This window comes from Vicia villosa, unplaced genomic scaffold (genome assembly GCF_029867415.1).
Source record: "Vicia villosa cultivar HV-30 ecotype Madison, WI unplaced genomic scaffold, Vvil1.0 ctg.001117F_1_1_3, whole genome shotgun sequence".
NCBI lineage: Eukaryota > Viridiplantae > Streptophyta > Magnoliopsida > Fabales > Fabaceae > Vicia > Vicia villosa.
The window spans coordinates 208,584-228,426 of NW_026705487.1; positions in this window are offsets into that span (position 1 = coordinate 208,584).

Consider the following 19,843-nt stretch of genomic DNA (forward strand, 5'->3'; position numbering starts at 1 on the left):
GTCAGAAGACAAGAAGATGCTTTGCACCAAGCTGTTCGACTCTGATGATATTCAAACTTTGTACACACAAACATCAGATCAGAAGAAAGTACAGGTGGCAGGCTACGCTGACTGACAAAAGGAACGTTGGAAGCTATTAAAGGCAACGTCAGTAGACACAGCGTGAACAAGGCTCGAGGTAGTTGACAAAAGCGTGAAACATTAAATGCAATGCTGTACGGAATACGCAAAGCATTAAATGCTCCCAACGATCATGTTCTCAAGTGCCTATAAATATGAAGTTCTGATGAGAAGCAAGGTTAACGATTCTGATAGAACTTATTCTGAAAAACTTGCTGAAACGCTGTTCAACTCAAAGCTCAGAAACTTCATCTTCATCAAAGCTCACTACATTGCTGTTGTAATATATTAGTGAGATTAAGCTTAAACGTTAAGAGAAATATCACTGTTGTGATTATAGCTTTTCAGAAGCAATTGTAATACTCTTAGAATTGATTACATTAATTTGTAAGTAACTAGAGTGATCAAGTGTTGATCAGGATACTCTAGGAAGTCTTAGCTTGTGTCTAAGCAGTTGTAATTAGAGTGATCACGTGGTGGTCAGGATACTCTAAGAAAGTCTTAGCTTGTGTCTAAGCATTTGTTCCTAGAGTGATCAGGTTGTGATCAGGATACTCTAGAAGACTTAGTCGTGGGCTAAGTGGAAAACCATTGTAATCTATTGCGATTAGTGGATTAAATCCTCAGGTGAGGTAAATCACTCCGTGGGGGTAGACTGGAGTAGTTTGGTTAACAACGAACCGGGATAAAAATAATTGTGCAATTTATTTTTATCGTCCAAGTTTTTAGACTACACTTATTCAAACCCCCCCCCCCCTTTCTAAGTGTTTTTCTATCCTTCAATTGGCATCAGAGTGCCGGTTCTAAGGTGCAAGCACTTAACCGTGTTTAGAAAAGATCCAGGAAGAGAAAAACGCTTCAGTAAAATATGGCTGGTGAAATTCCAACAGATCCACCTGCATCTACATCTGGCTCTGCTGAGCAATACAATGGTAACAATGGTTATACTAGACCACCAGTATTTGATGGTGAAAACTTTGAATACTGGAAAGATAAACTGGAAAGTTACTTTCTTAGTCTAGATGGTGAACTATGGGATCTTCTGATGGATGGTTACAAACATCCAGTGAAAGCTAGTGGCGTAAGGCTTACAAGGCAAGAAATGGATGATGATCAGAAGAAGCTTTTCAAGAATCATCATAAATGTAGGACTGTTTTGCTGAATGCTATCTCTCATGCTGAGTATGAGAAGATATCTAACAGGGAAACTGCCTATGATATATATGAGTCATTGAAAATGACCCATGAGGGAAATGCTCAAGTCAAGGAGACTAAAGCTCTTGGTCTAATCCAGAAATATGAAGCCTTCAAGATGGAGGATGATGAAAACATTGAGAAGATGTTCTCAATATTTCAAACGCTAACTGCTGGATTAAGAGTTCTGGATAAAGGCTACACCAAGGCTGATCATGTAAAGAAGATTATCAGAAGCTTACCCAGAAGATTATCAAGATTGCAAAGAATCTGAATGAAGTTTCTTTGGAAGAGCTTATCAGTGCCTTGAGAAGTCATGAAATAGAGCTGGATGCAAACGAGCCTCAGAAGAAAGGTAAGTCTATTGCGTTAAAATCAAATGTTAAAAAATGTACTAAAGCTTTTCAGGCTAGAGAAGATGATCCTGAAGAATCAGAATCTGAAGAAGAAGATGAACTGTCCATGATCTCCAGAAGGGTAAACCAACTCTGGAAGAGCAAGCAAAGGAAGTTCAGAGGCTTCAGAAGTTCAAAGAGATTTGAACGAGGAGAATCTTCTGGTGACAGATGATCTAACAAGAAGAAGGCTGTCTGCTATAAGTGCAATGAGCCTGGACATTACAAGAACGAGTGTCCAAAACTTCAGAAGGAGAATCCCAAGAAGAAGTTTCATAAGAAGAAAGGTCTTATGGCAACATGGGATGATTCAGAATATGAATCAGAATCAGACTCTGAAGGAGAGCAAGCCAACTTCGCGCTGATGGCTACAGAAGATGATGGATCAGAATCTACATCAGAATCAGATTCTGAAGAGGTATTTTCTGAACTATCTAGAGAAGAGTTAGTTTCCAGTTTAACAGAACTTCTGGAACTCAAGGCTCATCTTAGCATCAAATACAAAAAGCTGAAGAAGCAGTTTGAATTTGAAACTAAGAAGCTGGAAGTGGAAAATTCTGAACTGAAGGAAAAAGTTTTAAATCTATCCAAAAATAGTGGATCTCCTTCTGAAACAGAAAAATCCATTCCTAGCATGAATCATATTCTGAAAGAATATGACTCGAGCTTCAGAAAGTTCTTATCTAGAAGTATTGGCAGAAGTCATCTTGCTTCTATGATATATGGTGTTTCTGGAAACAGAAGGTTTGGCTTTGGCTATGAGGGTGATTCCTCACATAAATATGAACCTATTGATGATCTGAAGATCACATACAAGCCATTGTATGATCAGTTCAAATATGGCCATGCACATGATATTAGACTCACTTCACATGCACAGAGTTTTAACACTGTTCACACCAAGAAGCATGTGACACATCCTTAGAAATATCATGATGACAAACCTAAAGAATATCATGTTGTTCCCCCTGTTAAATATTCTGCTAAACCCAAGTTCAATCAGAACTGGAGGAGAACTAACAAGAAAGGACCCAAGAAATTATGGGTACCTAAGGAGAAGATAATTTCTGTTTGTAGATATCCTTGGCGGCAAAGAGGACAAAAAGCAAAATGTCATGGTACCTGGACTCTGGGTGCTCGCGACACATGACGGGAAGAAGGTCTACATTCCAAGACCTGGTGCTTAAACCAGGTGGAGAAGTCAAGTTTGGAGGAGATCAGAAGGGCAAAATCATTGGCTCTGGAACCATAAGTCTTGGTAACTCTCCTTCCATAACTAATGTACTTCTTGTAGAAGGATTAACACATAACTTATTGTCCATAAGTCAATTAAGTGACAATGGTTATGATATAATCTTCATTCAAAAGTCTTGCAAGGCTGTAAGTCAGAAGGATGGCTCAATCCTATTTACAGGCAAGAGAAAGAACAACATTTATAAGATTGATCTTTCTGATCTTGAGAAGCAGAAGGTGACTTGTCTTATGTCTGTTTCTGAGGAGCAATGGTTCTGGCACAGAAGATTAGGACATGCTAGTTTGAGAAAGATTTCTCAGATTAACAAACTAAATCTGGTCAGAGGACTCCCAAATCTGAAATACAAATCAGATGCTCTTTGTGAAGCATGTCAGAAGGGCAAGTTCTCCAAACCTGCATTCAAGTCTAAGAATGTTGTGTCTACCTCAAGGCCGTTAGAACTCTTGCACATTGATCTGTTTGGCCCAGTCAAAACAGCATCTGTTAGAGGGAAGAAATATGGATTAGTCATCGTAGATGATTATAGCCGCTGGACATGGGTAAAGTTCTTAAAACACAAGGATGAGTCTCATTCAGTGTTCTTTGAATTCTGCACTCAGATCCAATCTGAGAAAGAGTGCAAAATCATAAAGGTTAGAAGTGATCATGGTGGTGAATTTGAGAACAAATTCTTTGAGGAGTTCTTCAAAGAAAATGGTATTGCCCATGATTTCTCTTGTCCTTGAACTCCACAGCAAAATGGAGTTGTAGAGCGAAAGAATAGGACTCTACAAGAAATGGCCAGAACCATGATCAATGAAACCAATATGGCTAAGCATTTCTGGGCAGAAGCAATAAACACTGCGTGTTATATTCAGAATAGAATCTCTATCAGACCTATTCTAAATAAGACTCCTTATGAATTGTGGAAGAACAGAAAGCCCAACATTTCTTATTTCCATCCTTTTGGATGTGTATGTTTTATTCTGAATACTAAAGATCATCTTGGTAAGTTTGATTCTAAAGCACAAAAGTGTTTCCTTCTTGGATATTCTGAACGCTCTAAAGGCTACAGAGTATACAATACTGAAACATTGATTGTAGAAGAATCAATCAATATCAGGTTTGATGATAAGCTTGGTCTTGAAAAACCAAAGCAGTTTGAGAATTTTGCAGATTTTGATATTGATATATCAGAAGCAGTAGAACCAAGAAGCAAAGCTGCAGAAGCTGATAGTCTCAGAAGCAATGGATCAGAAGATCAAGTTGCTGCATCTTTAGAGAATCTCAGGATTTCTGAAGAGCCAACAGTCAGAAGATCACCTAGACTTGCCTCAGCTCACTCAGAAGATGTGATCCTTGGGAAGAAAGACGATCCCATCAGAACAAGAGCATTCCTTAAGAATAATGCAGACTGTCAATTAGGTCTTGTTTCTTTGATCGAGCCAACTTCTGTTGATCAAGCTCTAGAAGATCCAGACTGGATAATTGCCATGCAAGAAGAACTTAATTAGTTTACAAGGAATGATGTATGGGACTTGGTTCCTAGACCAAAAGGATTTAACATCATCGGCACTAAGTGGGTATTCAGAAACAAGCTAAGCGAGAAGGGAGAAGTGGTAAGAAACAAAGCCAGACTGGTTGCTCAAGGTTATAGTCAGCAAGAAGGGATTGACTACACAGAAACCTTTGCACCAGTGTCCAGGTTAGAATCTATTCGTCTATTAATTTCTTTTGCCACTCAACATAACATCACTCTTTATTAGATGGATGTCAAGAGTGCCTTCTTAAATGGTTATATAGATGAAGAAGTTTATGTCCATCAACCTCCTGGTTTTGAAGACTCCAAGTCTCCAAATCATGTTTTTAAATTAAAGAAATCATTATACGGATTGAAGCAAGCTCCTAGAGCTTGGTATGAACGTTTAAGTTCTTTCCTTCTGGAAAATGGTTTCACTAGAGGAAAAGTGGACGCTACTCTTTTTTGTAAAACCTTTAAAAAGGATATTTTAATATGTCAAATATATGTTGATGATATCATCTTTGGAACATCTAATGCTACACTTGGAAAGGAGTTTGCTGAGTCTATGCAGGCTGAATTTGAAATGAGCATGATGGGAGAACTCAAGTATTTCCTTGGGATTCAAATCAACCAAACTTCTGATGGAACCTATGTTCATCAAACGAAGTATGTGAAAGAACTTCTGAAGAAGTTTAATCTTTCTGAAAGTAAGAAAGCCAAAACTCCTATGCATCCAACATGTGTCCTAGGTAAGGATGAGGTAAGTAAGAAGGTAGATCAGAAGTTGTACAGAGGTATGATTGGATCTCTTCTATACCTAACTGCTTCTAGACCTGACATTCTCTTCAGTGTTTGTTTATGTGCTAGATTCCAATCAGATCCGAGAGAATCTCATTTAACTGCGGTTAAGAGAATTCGGAGGTATCTGAAAGGTACTACTAATGTTGGTTTAGTTTACAGAAGATCCAAAGATTACAACTTAGTAGGATTCTGTGATGCTGACTATGCTGTAGATAGAATTGAAAGGAAGAGCACTTCTGGAAGTTGTCAATTTCTTGGAAGTCATCTGATCTCATGGTACAGCAAGAAGCAAGCTACTATTGCCCTCTCAACAACAGAAGCAGAATATGTTGCTGCTGCTGGTTGTAGCACACAAATGCTCTGGATGAGAAGTCAGCTGGAAGATTATCAGATATATGAGAGTAACATTCCTATTTTCTGTGATAATACTTCTGCTATATGTTTATCTAAGAATCCTATCTTACATTCAAAAGCTAAACATATTGAGATTAAACATCATTTCATAAGGGAATATGTTCAGAAGGGTGTTATATCTTTAAACTTTGTAGATAAAGACCATCAATGGGATGATATCTTTACAAAACCCCTTGTTGAAGATAGGTTTAAGTTCATTCTGAAGAATATCAGTATGGATTTATGCCCAGAATGAGAAGATGAGAAGATCTTATGTATGAGTATCTTCTGAAATGAGATTGGATTAGTCTTTTATAAGAAGTTCTGATTGTAATCAATTAGAATTAGTGATTCTGTTATTACTAACGTTTCATTGTCTAAGTTGACTCAGAATCTCTTTAAAAGTAAAACAGCTGTAACTGGCTTTCCAGATGGTAAACACGTGTTCACTATTTCTGGAAAAGCATGCGTGCAGTTGAGGGGACGCCTACTTAGGTAACTGTGCTAATCACTTCATTTGTCATAAGTCTCTCTCCTCGTGTCACGTAACATTAAATGCCATTCATCATTTCATGTTATTTTTTTACTCTTCAAACGTTTCATTTCCCTCTCATATTTCTCTCTCTTGCATTCAGTTTCTTTTTCTCTCTTTATCTGCATTTTTGCATAAACCCTAGTTTATTCATCTTCAACCTAGCATTCACCATGAATCTGTCTTCAAGTTCCTCTCAAGAGGTTTCTCCATAGAAAACTTGCTCCATTCCTCCACCAGTAATGGATGTTTTGTGTAAATCTCATGTGGACGCTGATGATTTGGGTGCTTATGGTTTCAACCAAGATGCGAAGGCGAAGGCTCAAGGGTGGTCGATCTATTTGAATAGAACGGTTGGAAGGGTTGATTGGTTCCAGGTTGAGAAACAAATCTCGGGGATCGCCTACATTGATTTCAAGACGGATCTCTCAAGAGACTCAAGTTTCCAAGAAGTCTCAAGCCAGATCTCTTCTGTGATGCTGTTATCAACATTTATCCAAAGGAAGAAGACTTTCTTGGGATATTGGATGAAGTTAAGCATCATGTTCTTGACTTCTATGTTAAGGGAAAGCCCCGTTTGAGACAGTAGCTTTCCTCCTGTGAACTGTCTCTCACTTCCTCCTTGGATTCATGTATTCTCTTCCCGTAGAGCTTCTCGTCTGGACAGGCATGCAGTGATTCATGATATGTTAGCTGAGTTTTGTCTAGAATAGCGTCTTAGTCTTTGGACTTTGTAGTTTTCTTTGTTTGTTGCATCTGCTTATTCTGCATACATCTTTTGTAATCCTGTTTGTTTAATCAATGAAAAATTATTCGGTTTCTTTCCTTTGACGTTTTCTACATCTGAATCTTTTATATTCTTTTTGATGTTATGACAAAAAGGGGGAGAAAATATATGATAAATGATTTGATTAATATTATCAGTTTCCGGGTAAAAAGGCTCCACATTACTAACAGAACTTGCAAAGTTCTATGCTTTAAGTTGTGTTGTTGCAGGAATTGAAGATTCTCTTTAAAGATCAACATAAGAAGCATCAAGATGAATTCAAGCTTTTGGATTCTTGAAGCAAGCTGAGTGCTATGAAGCTTCAGAATCAGAAGCAAGAAGGAAGAATGTTCAGATATTCTGATGATAGAATATGATCTGAAACATTATGTCTATTTGTTCTGATATATTCTATATGGCTCTGATACATATTATGTGTTCTGAAACATATTCTATGTTTTGACTCATTCATGCTGACTTTTGTCGTTTAGCGTTGTTTTGTAACATTTCAGGATGTAGAGATGCTTTGATGATGCTCTGGTACATTCAACAATGTTCTGATACAATCTAGCATGAAGTGATGTAAGAAGAAATTCAAGCTCTGAAGCTGTCCCAATGGAAGCAAGAATCAAAAGTTGCGAATGTTCTGAAGATCAAAGAAATTCAAGTTCTGAGGCTGTCCGATGGAAGCAAGAATCAGAAGCTGGGAATGTTCTGAAGATCAAAGAAATTCAAGTTCTGAAGCTGTCCGATGGAAGCAGGAATCAGAAGCTGTGGGTGTTCTGAAGATCTAAAGAAATTCAAGTTCTGAAGCTGTCCGATGGAAGCAGAAGTCAGAAGCTGGGAATGTTCTGAAGATCAAAGAAATTCAAGTTCTGAAGCTGTCCGATGGAAGCAGGAATCAGAAGCTGTGAATGTTCTGAAGATCAAAGAAATTCAAATTTCTGAAGCTGTCCTATGGAAGCAAGAATCAGAAGTCATGAATGTTCTGAAGATCAAGCATATGTGAACGTCTCTACTGAAATACTCAGGGAAGTCTTTTATTTATAAAATTCTTCTAGTATTAATTTCAGGGGGAGATTATTCATCTCAGGGGGAGATTGTTAATCTCAGGGGGAGACATATTCACATGCTTATGCTATAGCTGTGTAAATTGTCTTTAGTCGTCTGCTCTTTCTGATCGCAAATTCATATCATTTATATATGTTTTTGTCATCATCAAAAAGGGGGAGATTGTTAGAACAAGATTTGTTCTGATCAATATTCTTAGTTTTGATGATAACAAGGATATGAATTTTGTGTGAGATAATGTGGTACTCTAATACATTGCAATTTCCCTTTCAGGAAATATATAAAGAGTATGCACAAATCAGCGCTCAGAAGCTTTGACTCAGAAGGTTCAGCATGCAACATCAGAACATGGTCTGGCAAGACATCAGAAGATGGTCAAGGCAGAATCAGAACATGGGTCTATGGAAGCATCAGAAGAACTTGAGTTCAGAAGCAGAAGCACTGAAGTTCTCATGGTATCACGCTCAGAAGCACTTCAAGGTCAGAAGACAAGAAGATGCTATGCACCAAGCTGTTTGACTCTGATGATATTCAAACGTTGTATACACAAACATCAGATCAGAAGAAAGTACAGGTGGCAGGCTACGCTGACTGACAAAAGGAACGTTAGAAGCTATTAAAGGCAACGTCAGTAGACACAGCGTGAACAAGGCTCGAGGTAGTTGACAAAAGCGTGAAACATTAAATGCAATGCTGTACGGAATACGCAAAGCATTAAATGCTCCCAACGGTCATCTTCTCAAGTGCCTATAAATATGAAGTTCTGATGAGAAGCAAGGTTACCAATTCTGAACGAACTTATTCTAAAAAACTTGCTGAAACGCTGTTCAACTAAAAGCTCAGAAACTTCATCTTCATCAAAGCTCACTACATTGCTGTTGTAATATATTAGTGAGATTAAGCTTAAACATTAAGAGAAATATCATTGTTGTGATTATAGCTTTTCAGAAGCAATTGTAATACTCTTAGAATTAATTACATTAATTTGTAAGTAACTAGAGTGATCAAGTGTTGATCAGGATACTCTAGGAAGTCTTAGCTTGTGTCTAAGTAGTTGTAATTAGAGTGATCACGTGGTGGTCAGGATACTCTAAGAAAGTCTTAGCTTGTGTCTAAGCATTTGTTCCTAGAGTGTTCAGGTTGTGATCAGGATACTCTAGAAGACTTAGTCGTGGGCTAAGTGGAAAACCATTGTAATCTGTTGCGATTAGTGGATTAAATCCTCAGGTGAGGTAAATCACTCCGTGGGGGTGGACTGGAGTAGTTTAGTTAACAACGAACCAGGATAAAAATAACTGTGCAAATTGTTTTTATCATTCAAGTTTTTAAACTACACTTATTCAAACCCCCCCTTTCTAAGTGTTTTTCTATCCTTCAGAAAGGGTAGGAAAGATTTTACTCCCATTCATTGTGGATCCAACATACAAGCCTGATTCTCCTAATCATGTTCCTCTATCCATCGAAGAGATAGAAGGGATCAGGGCTGCCTTAGAGGCATCCCGAAAGGAAAAATAAAAATTAGAGCTTCACGTACATCAACTGACCAATGAAAAGAGTCAACTATGCTTCGACCTTAAAGAGAAGAGCCAAGAGCTTCAAACCATTAAGGAAGAGAACGAAAGAGAAAAGGTTAAAAGGAAGCGTGCAACAGAAGGTGTCCTAAGTGCTAACTTCAATTTAATTGCACATAACGAAAGGTTAGAGCATGCAAGTGTAGAAGTCACAAAGTGGAGAAGGTGTGACGAAAAAGCTTCCCGTGACAAAAAGGAGTCCGAGGAAAATTTAGAAGTTGTTGTCTTTGAATTGACTGATAGGACCAAAGATCAAGAGGTGCAAATAAGGGATCTCAAGCATGACCTTCAAGAAGTCCGCAATTCTAGACAAGAAGGGCGCTTAAGGAGATTAAACATGGAAGAAGCACTTGTACAACGCACCGATGAGCACAAAAGGGCACTTCTGGCTTTGGCCACACTTAGGGAAGTATTTGTAAAGCAAAGAGAGCTATTTGAAGAAGCAAGGGATGAAAAGGAGTATTGTAAAAGGCAATATACAATTATTTCTACGGCGAGTGAGCATGTGAGTATTGTTCCTAAGCTTCTCAAGGATCATAAGAAATGTCGTGAGAACTATGACAAGCTAGTCTTCTTGTGCAATGACTTAATCCAAGACATTCCAAAGAGTTTGGAAAGAGCGGAATCTTCTCCCGTCATTCTTCCCGAGGTAGTGAAGGAATTCATGGAGCTTTGTAGGGGTATGGTGGACAAGTTCAAAGCGGATATCCAAAGGCGTTCTTAGACATTCACAATTTCCTTGTTGAATTTATTTTTTGAGTGTTTAATTTTCAGTTTCTATTGTAACTCAACAATGAGTTTGTAATTCCTTTTCAAGTTTTCCAATGAATAAAGTGTGTTTGCTTTCGCATTACTCATTGTTCCTACAATATTCATCAAAAGGATTATATTAAAATGTTTTAATAATATAATAAATGTCGATAAGACATGAACATAAACATAAACATAACATTCATGACATGCATGTCATTTCAAATTGTTTTTCAAAAATATTAAGAGGAGGAAATTGTCTTTATCTCCAGTCACGTCATTTGGGAAGATAACCAAGCAACCATACCGCCATACCAAACTAGGTCTCAAAGGAAGAAAGCAATGGAACAACTAGAGCAGAATCATGCCGCCCTTCGTGAAGAAGTGACTCAATTGAAGGATATTGTGGAGGAAATTTAGGAAGGGATGACCCAAATGCCGAGTTTCATGAAGGATCTCATGGATAAACAGGAAAAGGCTAAGGAAACTTAGGATCAGTCTGAGGACATACCAGATGATGGCAACCTGCTGTTAGGATACATTCCAAGTAGTGATCCTCACAAAATGAATGCCCGCTCTTCCAAGAGAGTCATTCGATCCCATGAGGAAGGAGAGACTTCTCAGGAAGGATTCATCCCTATTGCACAGAAGGAAGGGGTATCCCGCACAGTTCGCATTCCTGCCAACAATCCTCCTAAAGAGGACATTTACATGGATCTGCAGTATGGTGATGTGGATAATACAAACCAGGCGCCTCCACACAAGAAAACTTCCCCTAACTCTGGAGAAGATTCCAAGGATAGCGGACAAATTAAGGCATTGGAAGAAAGGCTAAAGACGGTAGAAGGGTACGATGTCTTTGATGTGGATACCTTCGAAATAAGCCTGGTCCCAGACTTGACTATCCCGCACAAATTCAAGGTTCCCAACTTTGAGAAATACAAAGGACTCACATGTCCGAGGAACCTGTTAGAACAAGATTTGTTCTGATCAATATTCTTAGTTTTGATGATAACAAGGATATGAATTTTGTGTGAGATAATGTGGTACTCTAATACATTGCAATTTCCTTTTCAGAAAATATATAAAGAGTATGCACAAATCAGCGCTCAGAAGCTTTGACTCAGAAGGTTCAGCATGCAACATCAGAACATGGTCTGGCAAGACATCAGAAGATGGTCGAAGCAGAATCAGAACATGGGTCTATAGAAGCATCAGAAGAACTTGAGTTCAGAAGCAGAAGCATTGAAGTTCTCATGGTATCACGCTCAGAAGCACTTCAAGGTCAGAAGACAAGAAGATGCTTTGCACCAAGCTGTTCGACTCTGATGATATTCAAACTTTGTACACACAAACATCAGATCAGAAGAAAGTACAGGTGGCAGGCTACGCTGACTGACAAAAAGAACGTTGGAAGCTATTAAAGGCAACGTCAGTAGACACAGCGTGAACAAGGCTCGAGGTAGTTGACAAAAGCGTGAAACATTAAATGCAATGCTGTACGGAATACGCAAAGCATTAAATGCTCCCAACGATCATGTTCTCAAGTGCCTATAAATATGAAGTTCTGATGAGAAGCAAGGTTAACGATTCTGAAAGAACTTATTCTGAAAAACTTGCTGAAACGCTGTTCAACTCAAAGCTCAGAAACTTCATCTTCATCAAAGCTCACTACATTGCTGTTGTAATATATTAGTGAGATTAAGCTTAAACGTTAAGAGAAATATCACTGTTGTGATTATAGCTTTTCAGAAGCAATTGTAATACTCTTAGAATTGATTACATTAATTTGTAAGTAACTAGAGTGATCAAGTGTTGATCAGGATACTCTAGGAAGTCTTAGCTTGTGTCTAAGCAGTTGTAATTAGAGTGATCACGTGGTGGTCAGGATACTCTAAGAAAGTCTTAGCTTGTGTCTAAGCATTTGTTCCTAGAGTGATCAGGTTGTGATCAGGATACTCTAGAAGACTTAGTCGTGGGCTAAGTGGAAAACCATTGTAATCTGTTGCGATTAGTGGATTAAATCCTCAGGTGAGGTAAATCACTCCGTGGGGGTAGACTGGAGTAGTTTGGTTAACAACGAACCGGGATAAAAATAATTGTGCAATTTATTTTTATCGTCCAAGTTTTTAGACTACACTTATTCAAACCCCCCCTTTCTAAGTGTTTTTCTATCCTTCAGAACCACTTGCGCATGTATGTACGAAAAATGGCTGCTTATACCCACGATCAAAAGCTGATGATACACTTCTTCCAAGACAGCTTAAGCGGAGCAACTGTTGATTGGTACATGCAGTTGGAGAAATCCCATATCCGAAGCTGGAATGACCTTGCTAACACATTATTAAAGCAATATAAGTACAACTTGGATATGGCACTTAACCGGATGCAACTACAAAATCTGTCACAGAAGAAGGATGAAGCATTCAAGGAATATGGCCAAAGATGGCGAGAATTGGCTTCTCGAGTCCAACCTCCCTTGATGGAAAAAGAACTAGTAGACATGTTTATGGGCACCTTGCAAGGACCATACTACGATAAAATGGTCGGAAGCGTATCTTCAGGATTCTCATATTTGGTGGTTATTGGCGAAAGGATTGAAAATTGGATTAAGAACGAAAAGATACAAGGGGCATCCTCAGGTTCTTATCACTCAAAGAGGCCCACCCCAACCTTCGCAAAAAAGAAGGAAGGGGAGACCAATGCAGCAGTGCATCAAGAACCTAGACCTCCTATGTCATTTCCACAATAGCAGAGCAGGTTTCAAGGCCCTCAAAGGAAATTTGATCCTTTGCCTACATCTAAGAGTGAAATACTAAGATACTTGATAAGCGAGTCATTGGTAGAGATCAAACCATTGGCACCTCCTCCTCCACGAAAGGTTATGCCCAAATACAATGCCAACGAAAGGTGCGAATACCATGCTATTTCTCCCAGACACACATTGGAAAAATGTTGGGCCTTCAGGCATAAGGTTCAGGATTTAATAGAGTCAGGGGCAATTGCCTTTGATAAACCCAACGTGAAGACGAATCCTATGCCCCACCATGATAGGGCAGTCAATGCGATAGAGTTCGTTACCGAGCAAGAGTTGGTTCAACAAAGAAGTTCCCCCATAGATGCACTTAAGAGGTATCTACTTATAAAGGGGTTCATCTTAGAACATAATGAAGCTTTCAAAGACACTCTACAAAGACTCATGGATCAAGGGTTGATTCAGCTGACGGAACACTCCGAGGAGGAATATGTAGCTATGGTGGATAGAAATGAGCCATTCATAATACCCAGGCAAGGGGCAAGGAAGCCATTAATCATCCCATGTTCTAAACCACCATTGCGGATACCCACACAAGAGCGTACTAGGGTCATCCCGACTAACAAGAATAGAGCTCCATATCCTTTGGACAAAATGAAAGCAGTACCTTGGGAATATAATTCCGATGCTAATACTGTTGTGTCAAATATCTTGGGACCTGGAGGCATGACCCGTTGCGGTCGCATATTTAAAACTGCGCAGGCACAACCAAAGCCTAATGGAAACTTGGCATAAACTAGTGATCAAGCTGCCGTGGAACCAAGTGTCGAGACAACCCCTAAGGATAAAGAAACCATTGATAAGGATGCTAAGGAATTTTTGGCATTGATCAAGAAAAGTGATTATAGGGTGGTGGATCAGTTACAACAGACACCATCCAAAATATCACTCCTATCACTATTGGTAAGCTCCGAGAAGCATCGAGACGCCTTGATGAAGATTCTGAAGACCGCCCATGTAACTAAAGACATCACTGTGAATCAATTCGATGGGATGGTAGCTAATCTCACTGCTGGGGCATGTCTAGGGTTTAGTGATCAAGAGTTACCTCCGCAGGGAAAGGCACACAAAAAAGCCCTTCACATCTCTATACAATGTGGGAAAGCTCATCTATCTAGGGTTCTGATTGATACAAGTTCATCACTAAATGTGATGCCAAAAGCAACCCTCGAAAAGATAGCCCTAGAAGGTCTCGTTGTCAGACCCAGCCGTCTAGTGGTCAAAGCCTTCGATGGATCACAAAGTCCAGTGTTTGGGGAAGTAGACCTACCGGTTGTAGTTGGTCTCATACCTTATGTATCAACTTCCAAGTAATGGAAATAGAACCAGCTTACACATGCCTACTAGGGCGTCCTTGGATCCATGCAGCTGGGGCAGTCACATCCACTCTTCATCAGAAAATAAAGTTTGTGGATGGAAACTCCATAGTAACTGTCAATGGAGAGGAAGATATATTTGTCAACAACTTGGATTCATACAGATACATCGAGGTTGGGGAAGGGGCATTAGAAACTGCATTCCAGGCGCTAGAGATTGCAACTGCAGTCACACTACCCGTGGAGAAAATACGAAAGGCGGTAACATCTTGGAGATACCTACAAGACCTGAATGTGGAAAGCTGGGGCAAAGTGCCAGAAATCCTAGAGAAGAAGGATCACTTAGAGTTAGGATATCATCCGTCGATGATCACAAGCGTTGCGAAGGAGGAGCAACGATTCCCCCGATTATGCAAACTTTTGTGTCAGGAGGGTACGAACACGTGGCCATGATATCCGACATGGAATCTAAGGAGGGAACATCCAACTTCATCCGAAGGGTCAGATCAGGAGAGCAGCTCCAAAACTGGACAAGCCTGGAGGTACCGGAGATAGTTTTCATTTCAAAGTAATTTGCTTCTGTTTAATTTTTCAATATAAAAAAAACAATAACGCTCGTGCCTCGCCCGAAGCACAGAGTTGGTTTGTAAGGGCCCCATTTCTTTTCAAATTTAAGGTTTATCAATAAAATTGTTTTTTTCATTTGGTATTGAAAAAAATCTTGTCTATTATTACATTTATTTCTTTTCAAAATGACAAATAAACTTTTCACAAAAAAAAACACATCCATATCTGCATAATAAAAACAAAACATAAAACATGTGCAAATCACCTTCTAACACTACCGATAATAATACTGCTGAAACTCAATACAAACTCGAGGCTCTCGCTAATCAGTCCAAGGAAGGGGATGAGGAAGACGATGAAATTCCGGAAGAATTGTCAAGGTTAATAGATAGAGAATCCAAAAGCATGCTCCCTCCTCAAGAAGCCATTGATATTATAAACTTGGGTACGGATAAAGAACCGAGGGAAATCAAAATTGGGGCAACACTGAACAAGGACATAAAAGCAACGCTAATCAAGCTCCTTCACGAGTACGCAGAAATATTTGCTTGGTCATACCGTGACATGCCAGGGTTGGATACGGATATCGTTGTACATAGACTACCGCTCAAAGAAGGGTGTCCACCTATCAGACAAAAACGTAGAAGAGTGCGTCCTGACATGGATAACAAGATCCGAGAAGAGGTGATGGGTCTGTAACGTAGTAAATAGCCTAAATATAGTACTGCAAGTGCACAGCCTATCGAAGTAATATATAAGATTATCGAACCATAGAGACCAATCGTCAATCTATCAACACTATTGTTAAGGTGCTTATCTAAGGTGAACAGGAATATTGTTGTGAGTGCAGTGCAACAAGGTAAGTGAGCAAAGTGAATAACAGTTTAAAGCGATAGGTTGGAATGTAAATCATGAAACGACTCATGGGGCAGTATTCTCTATTCGTAGCAAAGAACCAATTTAACAGGAACTTGTAGCTTTTCGCTACTAAGAACCGAATTTACTCTTTAATTTAACTTCCTTTATTGTCACATATAAAGGGTGCCTTCCACGTTAAAGCAGTAAATCTATTTTTAAGAAATTGATAGTTTTGACTTAACAGAAAAGTGATTTAACTTGGAAAGATTAACTTAAAGAGACTCTTGGATTTTGACCAAGAGTCAGATTTCAAACCTACAAACGCGTCCGAAAATAGTTTCAAAATCGTTTTCTAAAAAGAGTTAACGATTCCTATTTAACCAACCAAATCGCTTTCGCTTCTTTTGCTTGGATAAATAATAATCAAGTCTATCTTTGATATGGACGGCTTTCGATCTTAACCAATAAACATTTTAAGCACAATTTGACTTAAGTTAAAAGTAAAACATCCCTAAAGTATTTTCACTAACGTGACAATTATAACACAGACATGATCAGAATCATTACATTCAAACCTTTATGATTTAGCCAGACATAGTAATTGTGAGTCTATAACACATGTAGACTATGGTAAGTGCGAGTAATACAAGGGTGCGAGTCTATAACACTTGTAGACTATGGTAAGAGCATTTAGATTCTATAAAATTTGTAGACTATGGTAAGAGCAAGAAAATAAATAAAGCAAGTAAATTGAACCTTACTCCGATCGGAGATTGAATCTTGATACAAAGTGAAGGCTGGTATTATAAAATTCAACCAAAGTGCTCCAAAACTCGATTACAACTCAAACTACACCGTAGTAACTCCCCGATGTGAAGAGGTTACTACTTTACAGATACTGATGGTATATGGCTTAAGTTTGTACTAAGCTTGGATAAAAAAAACAAAAAATGAAAAACTAAACTATATATAGTGGATTCTGGATCAGCGTAAAGATAGGAGTGCCCCTCAACTCCTTTTGAGCGGGAGTCTTTTTGAGAAGGCCGCGGGCGCGGTAAGGATTAACGGACATGATCGTGTAATCGTGACAGTTGGCTCCATCATGAAGTGGGCCACGTCATCGCGTCCCCTATAGCCGGCGCAGTGCAGAATGCCATAAGTGCATTTCTTCTTGAAAAACCTCATTTTCCTGGCGTTTCGGCTTGTTTCTTCACTAGAGGCTTCGAAAGGTCAAGAATCCTGAAAACACAGGAAATACAAGCATAATACGAGATAAAGATAATAAAAACTAAGGAAAACATGTGATATTCGAGCCAGAAACATAGTGGGATTCAGTGTGATCAAATCCTCCCACACGTAGACTCTTGCTTGTCCCCAAGCAACAACTCTCAAAAGTAGATAAAGGGAAGTTCTGGTGTTTACAGGTTTTGGGCAAAGAGGGCTTCTAAGTTCGAGTAAAGGTGTGTTGCTTGGCACTAGCTATCCGAACTAAGGGTATCGTGGTAACACTAAATGCGAGAACGCGAACATAAGCCTCATGAGTATGCAGACCGATCCCTAAAATCCTACTATGCTAAGACTCTTTTTGGTACGAGGTCGTTTTTCATTCAGGTGAAATCACATTAAGCCCGTTATCCGTACGTACTCATGGTATAGTGACCGGTTAGTGATTCTGATCTCAAGTAACGGGGCTCTGGTACAAGAGTTGGTGTAACCCCTTTTATTTCACCCACCTGAAGTTGGGGGGATCGGACCGTAGTCCTCCCTACCAAGTCCAGCACCAGATACCTCTGGACCAACTACAACGGGTGTGCCTTTTATAATTTTTTCTTTGTTTTTATTGATGCTTACAAAAATCTCGAGTTAGGTAATCTTGTGAGGGTCACCCAACTCATAGTTGCATATATATATATATATATATATATATATACTTTTTTTTAGGCAATGGAGATCATTCACTTATATTCATTGATCCTATACTTAGAGCATGCTTAGGCCGGAGTCGACTGCTAAGATAAACTACTTAAGGACCTATATGTACATATTTTCTAGTCATAGCAGAATGGGAAGAAAAAAGGTCTAATCTAACTATTTCATAAAGCTTAAGGTGCTAAAACAATAACAATTTTTCGAAAATACGAGTGCCTAAAACAAAACAAACTCTATCCAGAACATGTCTCATAGCCCAAATCCTTAAAAACAACCATAATTTCCTTTGAAAAAGTAAAATTTTGTAATTCTAAAAAGTGGGGGGTATACACTACGCATAAGGACTCATTTATCACATGCATTTTATTATTAACTAAGAAAAAAAACACACTGAAGGGAAATGAAAGCGATAAATGCTCCTTCCACACTTAAATCGGACATTGTCCCCAATGTTCCAAGATAAGGCAGGTAGGAGGTACTTGAAAATGCTAGTGGAGGCCACTAGCTCCCTCACCATCCTGGTTGGTACGGTCTCTTCCCAATGCTAGCTGCTCCATTCTCTCTATCAAAACGGCATTTGCCGCTTGTAGCTCGTGTGTCCTACCAAGGAGGGTACCTTGGGTAGCTTCCATTAGGCGGAAGTGACTAGCATATGTTGTCTGATGACGGTGCTGCTCATTCTGGAAAGCCAGTTGACTTTCCATAATGGTTTGCAGAGAGCGGGCATTCTGCACTTGGGATGCTTGCATGAAGGCCATGTTGTCAGCGGCCTGTTGCTGTATGGTAGTAAGGAGGGTATCTCTTTGGGCCTCTCAGGCCATGAGCTCACGCCACATGTCCTCAGTGACATGGAAAGTGGGAGCGGTACCTGCATGAGGGTTAGAAGAAGAGGGTGCAGTGTGTGATGGTGAAAAGTGGGGTGGTTCCTACGTACGGTAGTCAAACTCATCATCGGTGTTGTTACCCTCATCTGTAGGTAGATTTGGGGGGCAACGGACCAATAAAAGCTAGGGCATTTATATCGTAGGTCCAGTTGCGCTCAAATCTGATATCAGTGCGACGGGTACAAGGCATAACAACACTTGGTACGGCGGCACCACCAACCATAAGGTAATAACCACCTTCCCGCCCCGTCTTGCACAAATGCATATCTTTTAAAAACTTAATGTTTGCAATACGAGGGGGAAGTGGTTCGAGGGTGGCAAGCTCGGCGTCCAAACCAATGGCACGAGCAATAGTGGTAACCAGGCCACCAAAGGAAATCGGTCCTCCCTTCCTTACAACATGGTGCATATGGGCAATCATAAACGGGACAGGATTCACTTTGGTGTCTGCTAGGCAACTCTGCATGATAATCAGTTCCTTAGCATTCACCTTGTTTGGGTTTTCCCGAGCGAAGATGGTGGATGCTAGAAGGAAATGGAAGACGCGAAGGGCGGGATTGTGGATATGCGAAGCAAGTTGGCCATCAAAAGAGTTTGCATTTTGAGTAGTGATTCTGGCCCAAAATGCTTCGAATGCCCAATCCGTGTCGAGGGGTGCTTCATAAATGGCACCCTCCCCATAAGGCAGCCTTAACAAGGCTTCTAGACCGTCGGTGGAGTAGTCATATTCAACATTAAACATTCTAAATTTGACTCCACATACGGTACTAGCAGTGTTAGGCGAGACGTTATATGTTAAGGAACTTAGAAATTCGCACGTCAGCCTAGGGTAGGTGGGTGCTTGTGTGGCAAAGATATCATGCATGCCTAGTTTATCCAAAAGGAAGAAAGCACTATGGTATATCCCTAAAGAGTAGATAGAGTTTTCATCGATATACCTTGTAGAGTGGATAGGTGTAGTTGTCAACCTTTCGAGTAGTTGACATTGCTTGTCGCCCGGCTTTCCTGCTCGCAAAATGTAGTCTTGGTATTCCATGGGATCTTTTGAAAATGGATGCAACGAGAGTAGGAAGGTTATGGAGTGTAGAGGTGGAGAAGGTGTGAGAAAGAAAGTAGAAGAGAGGG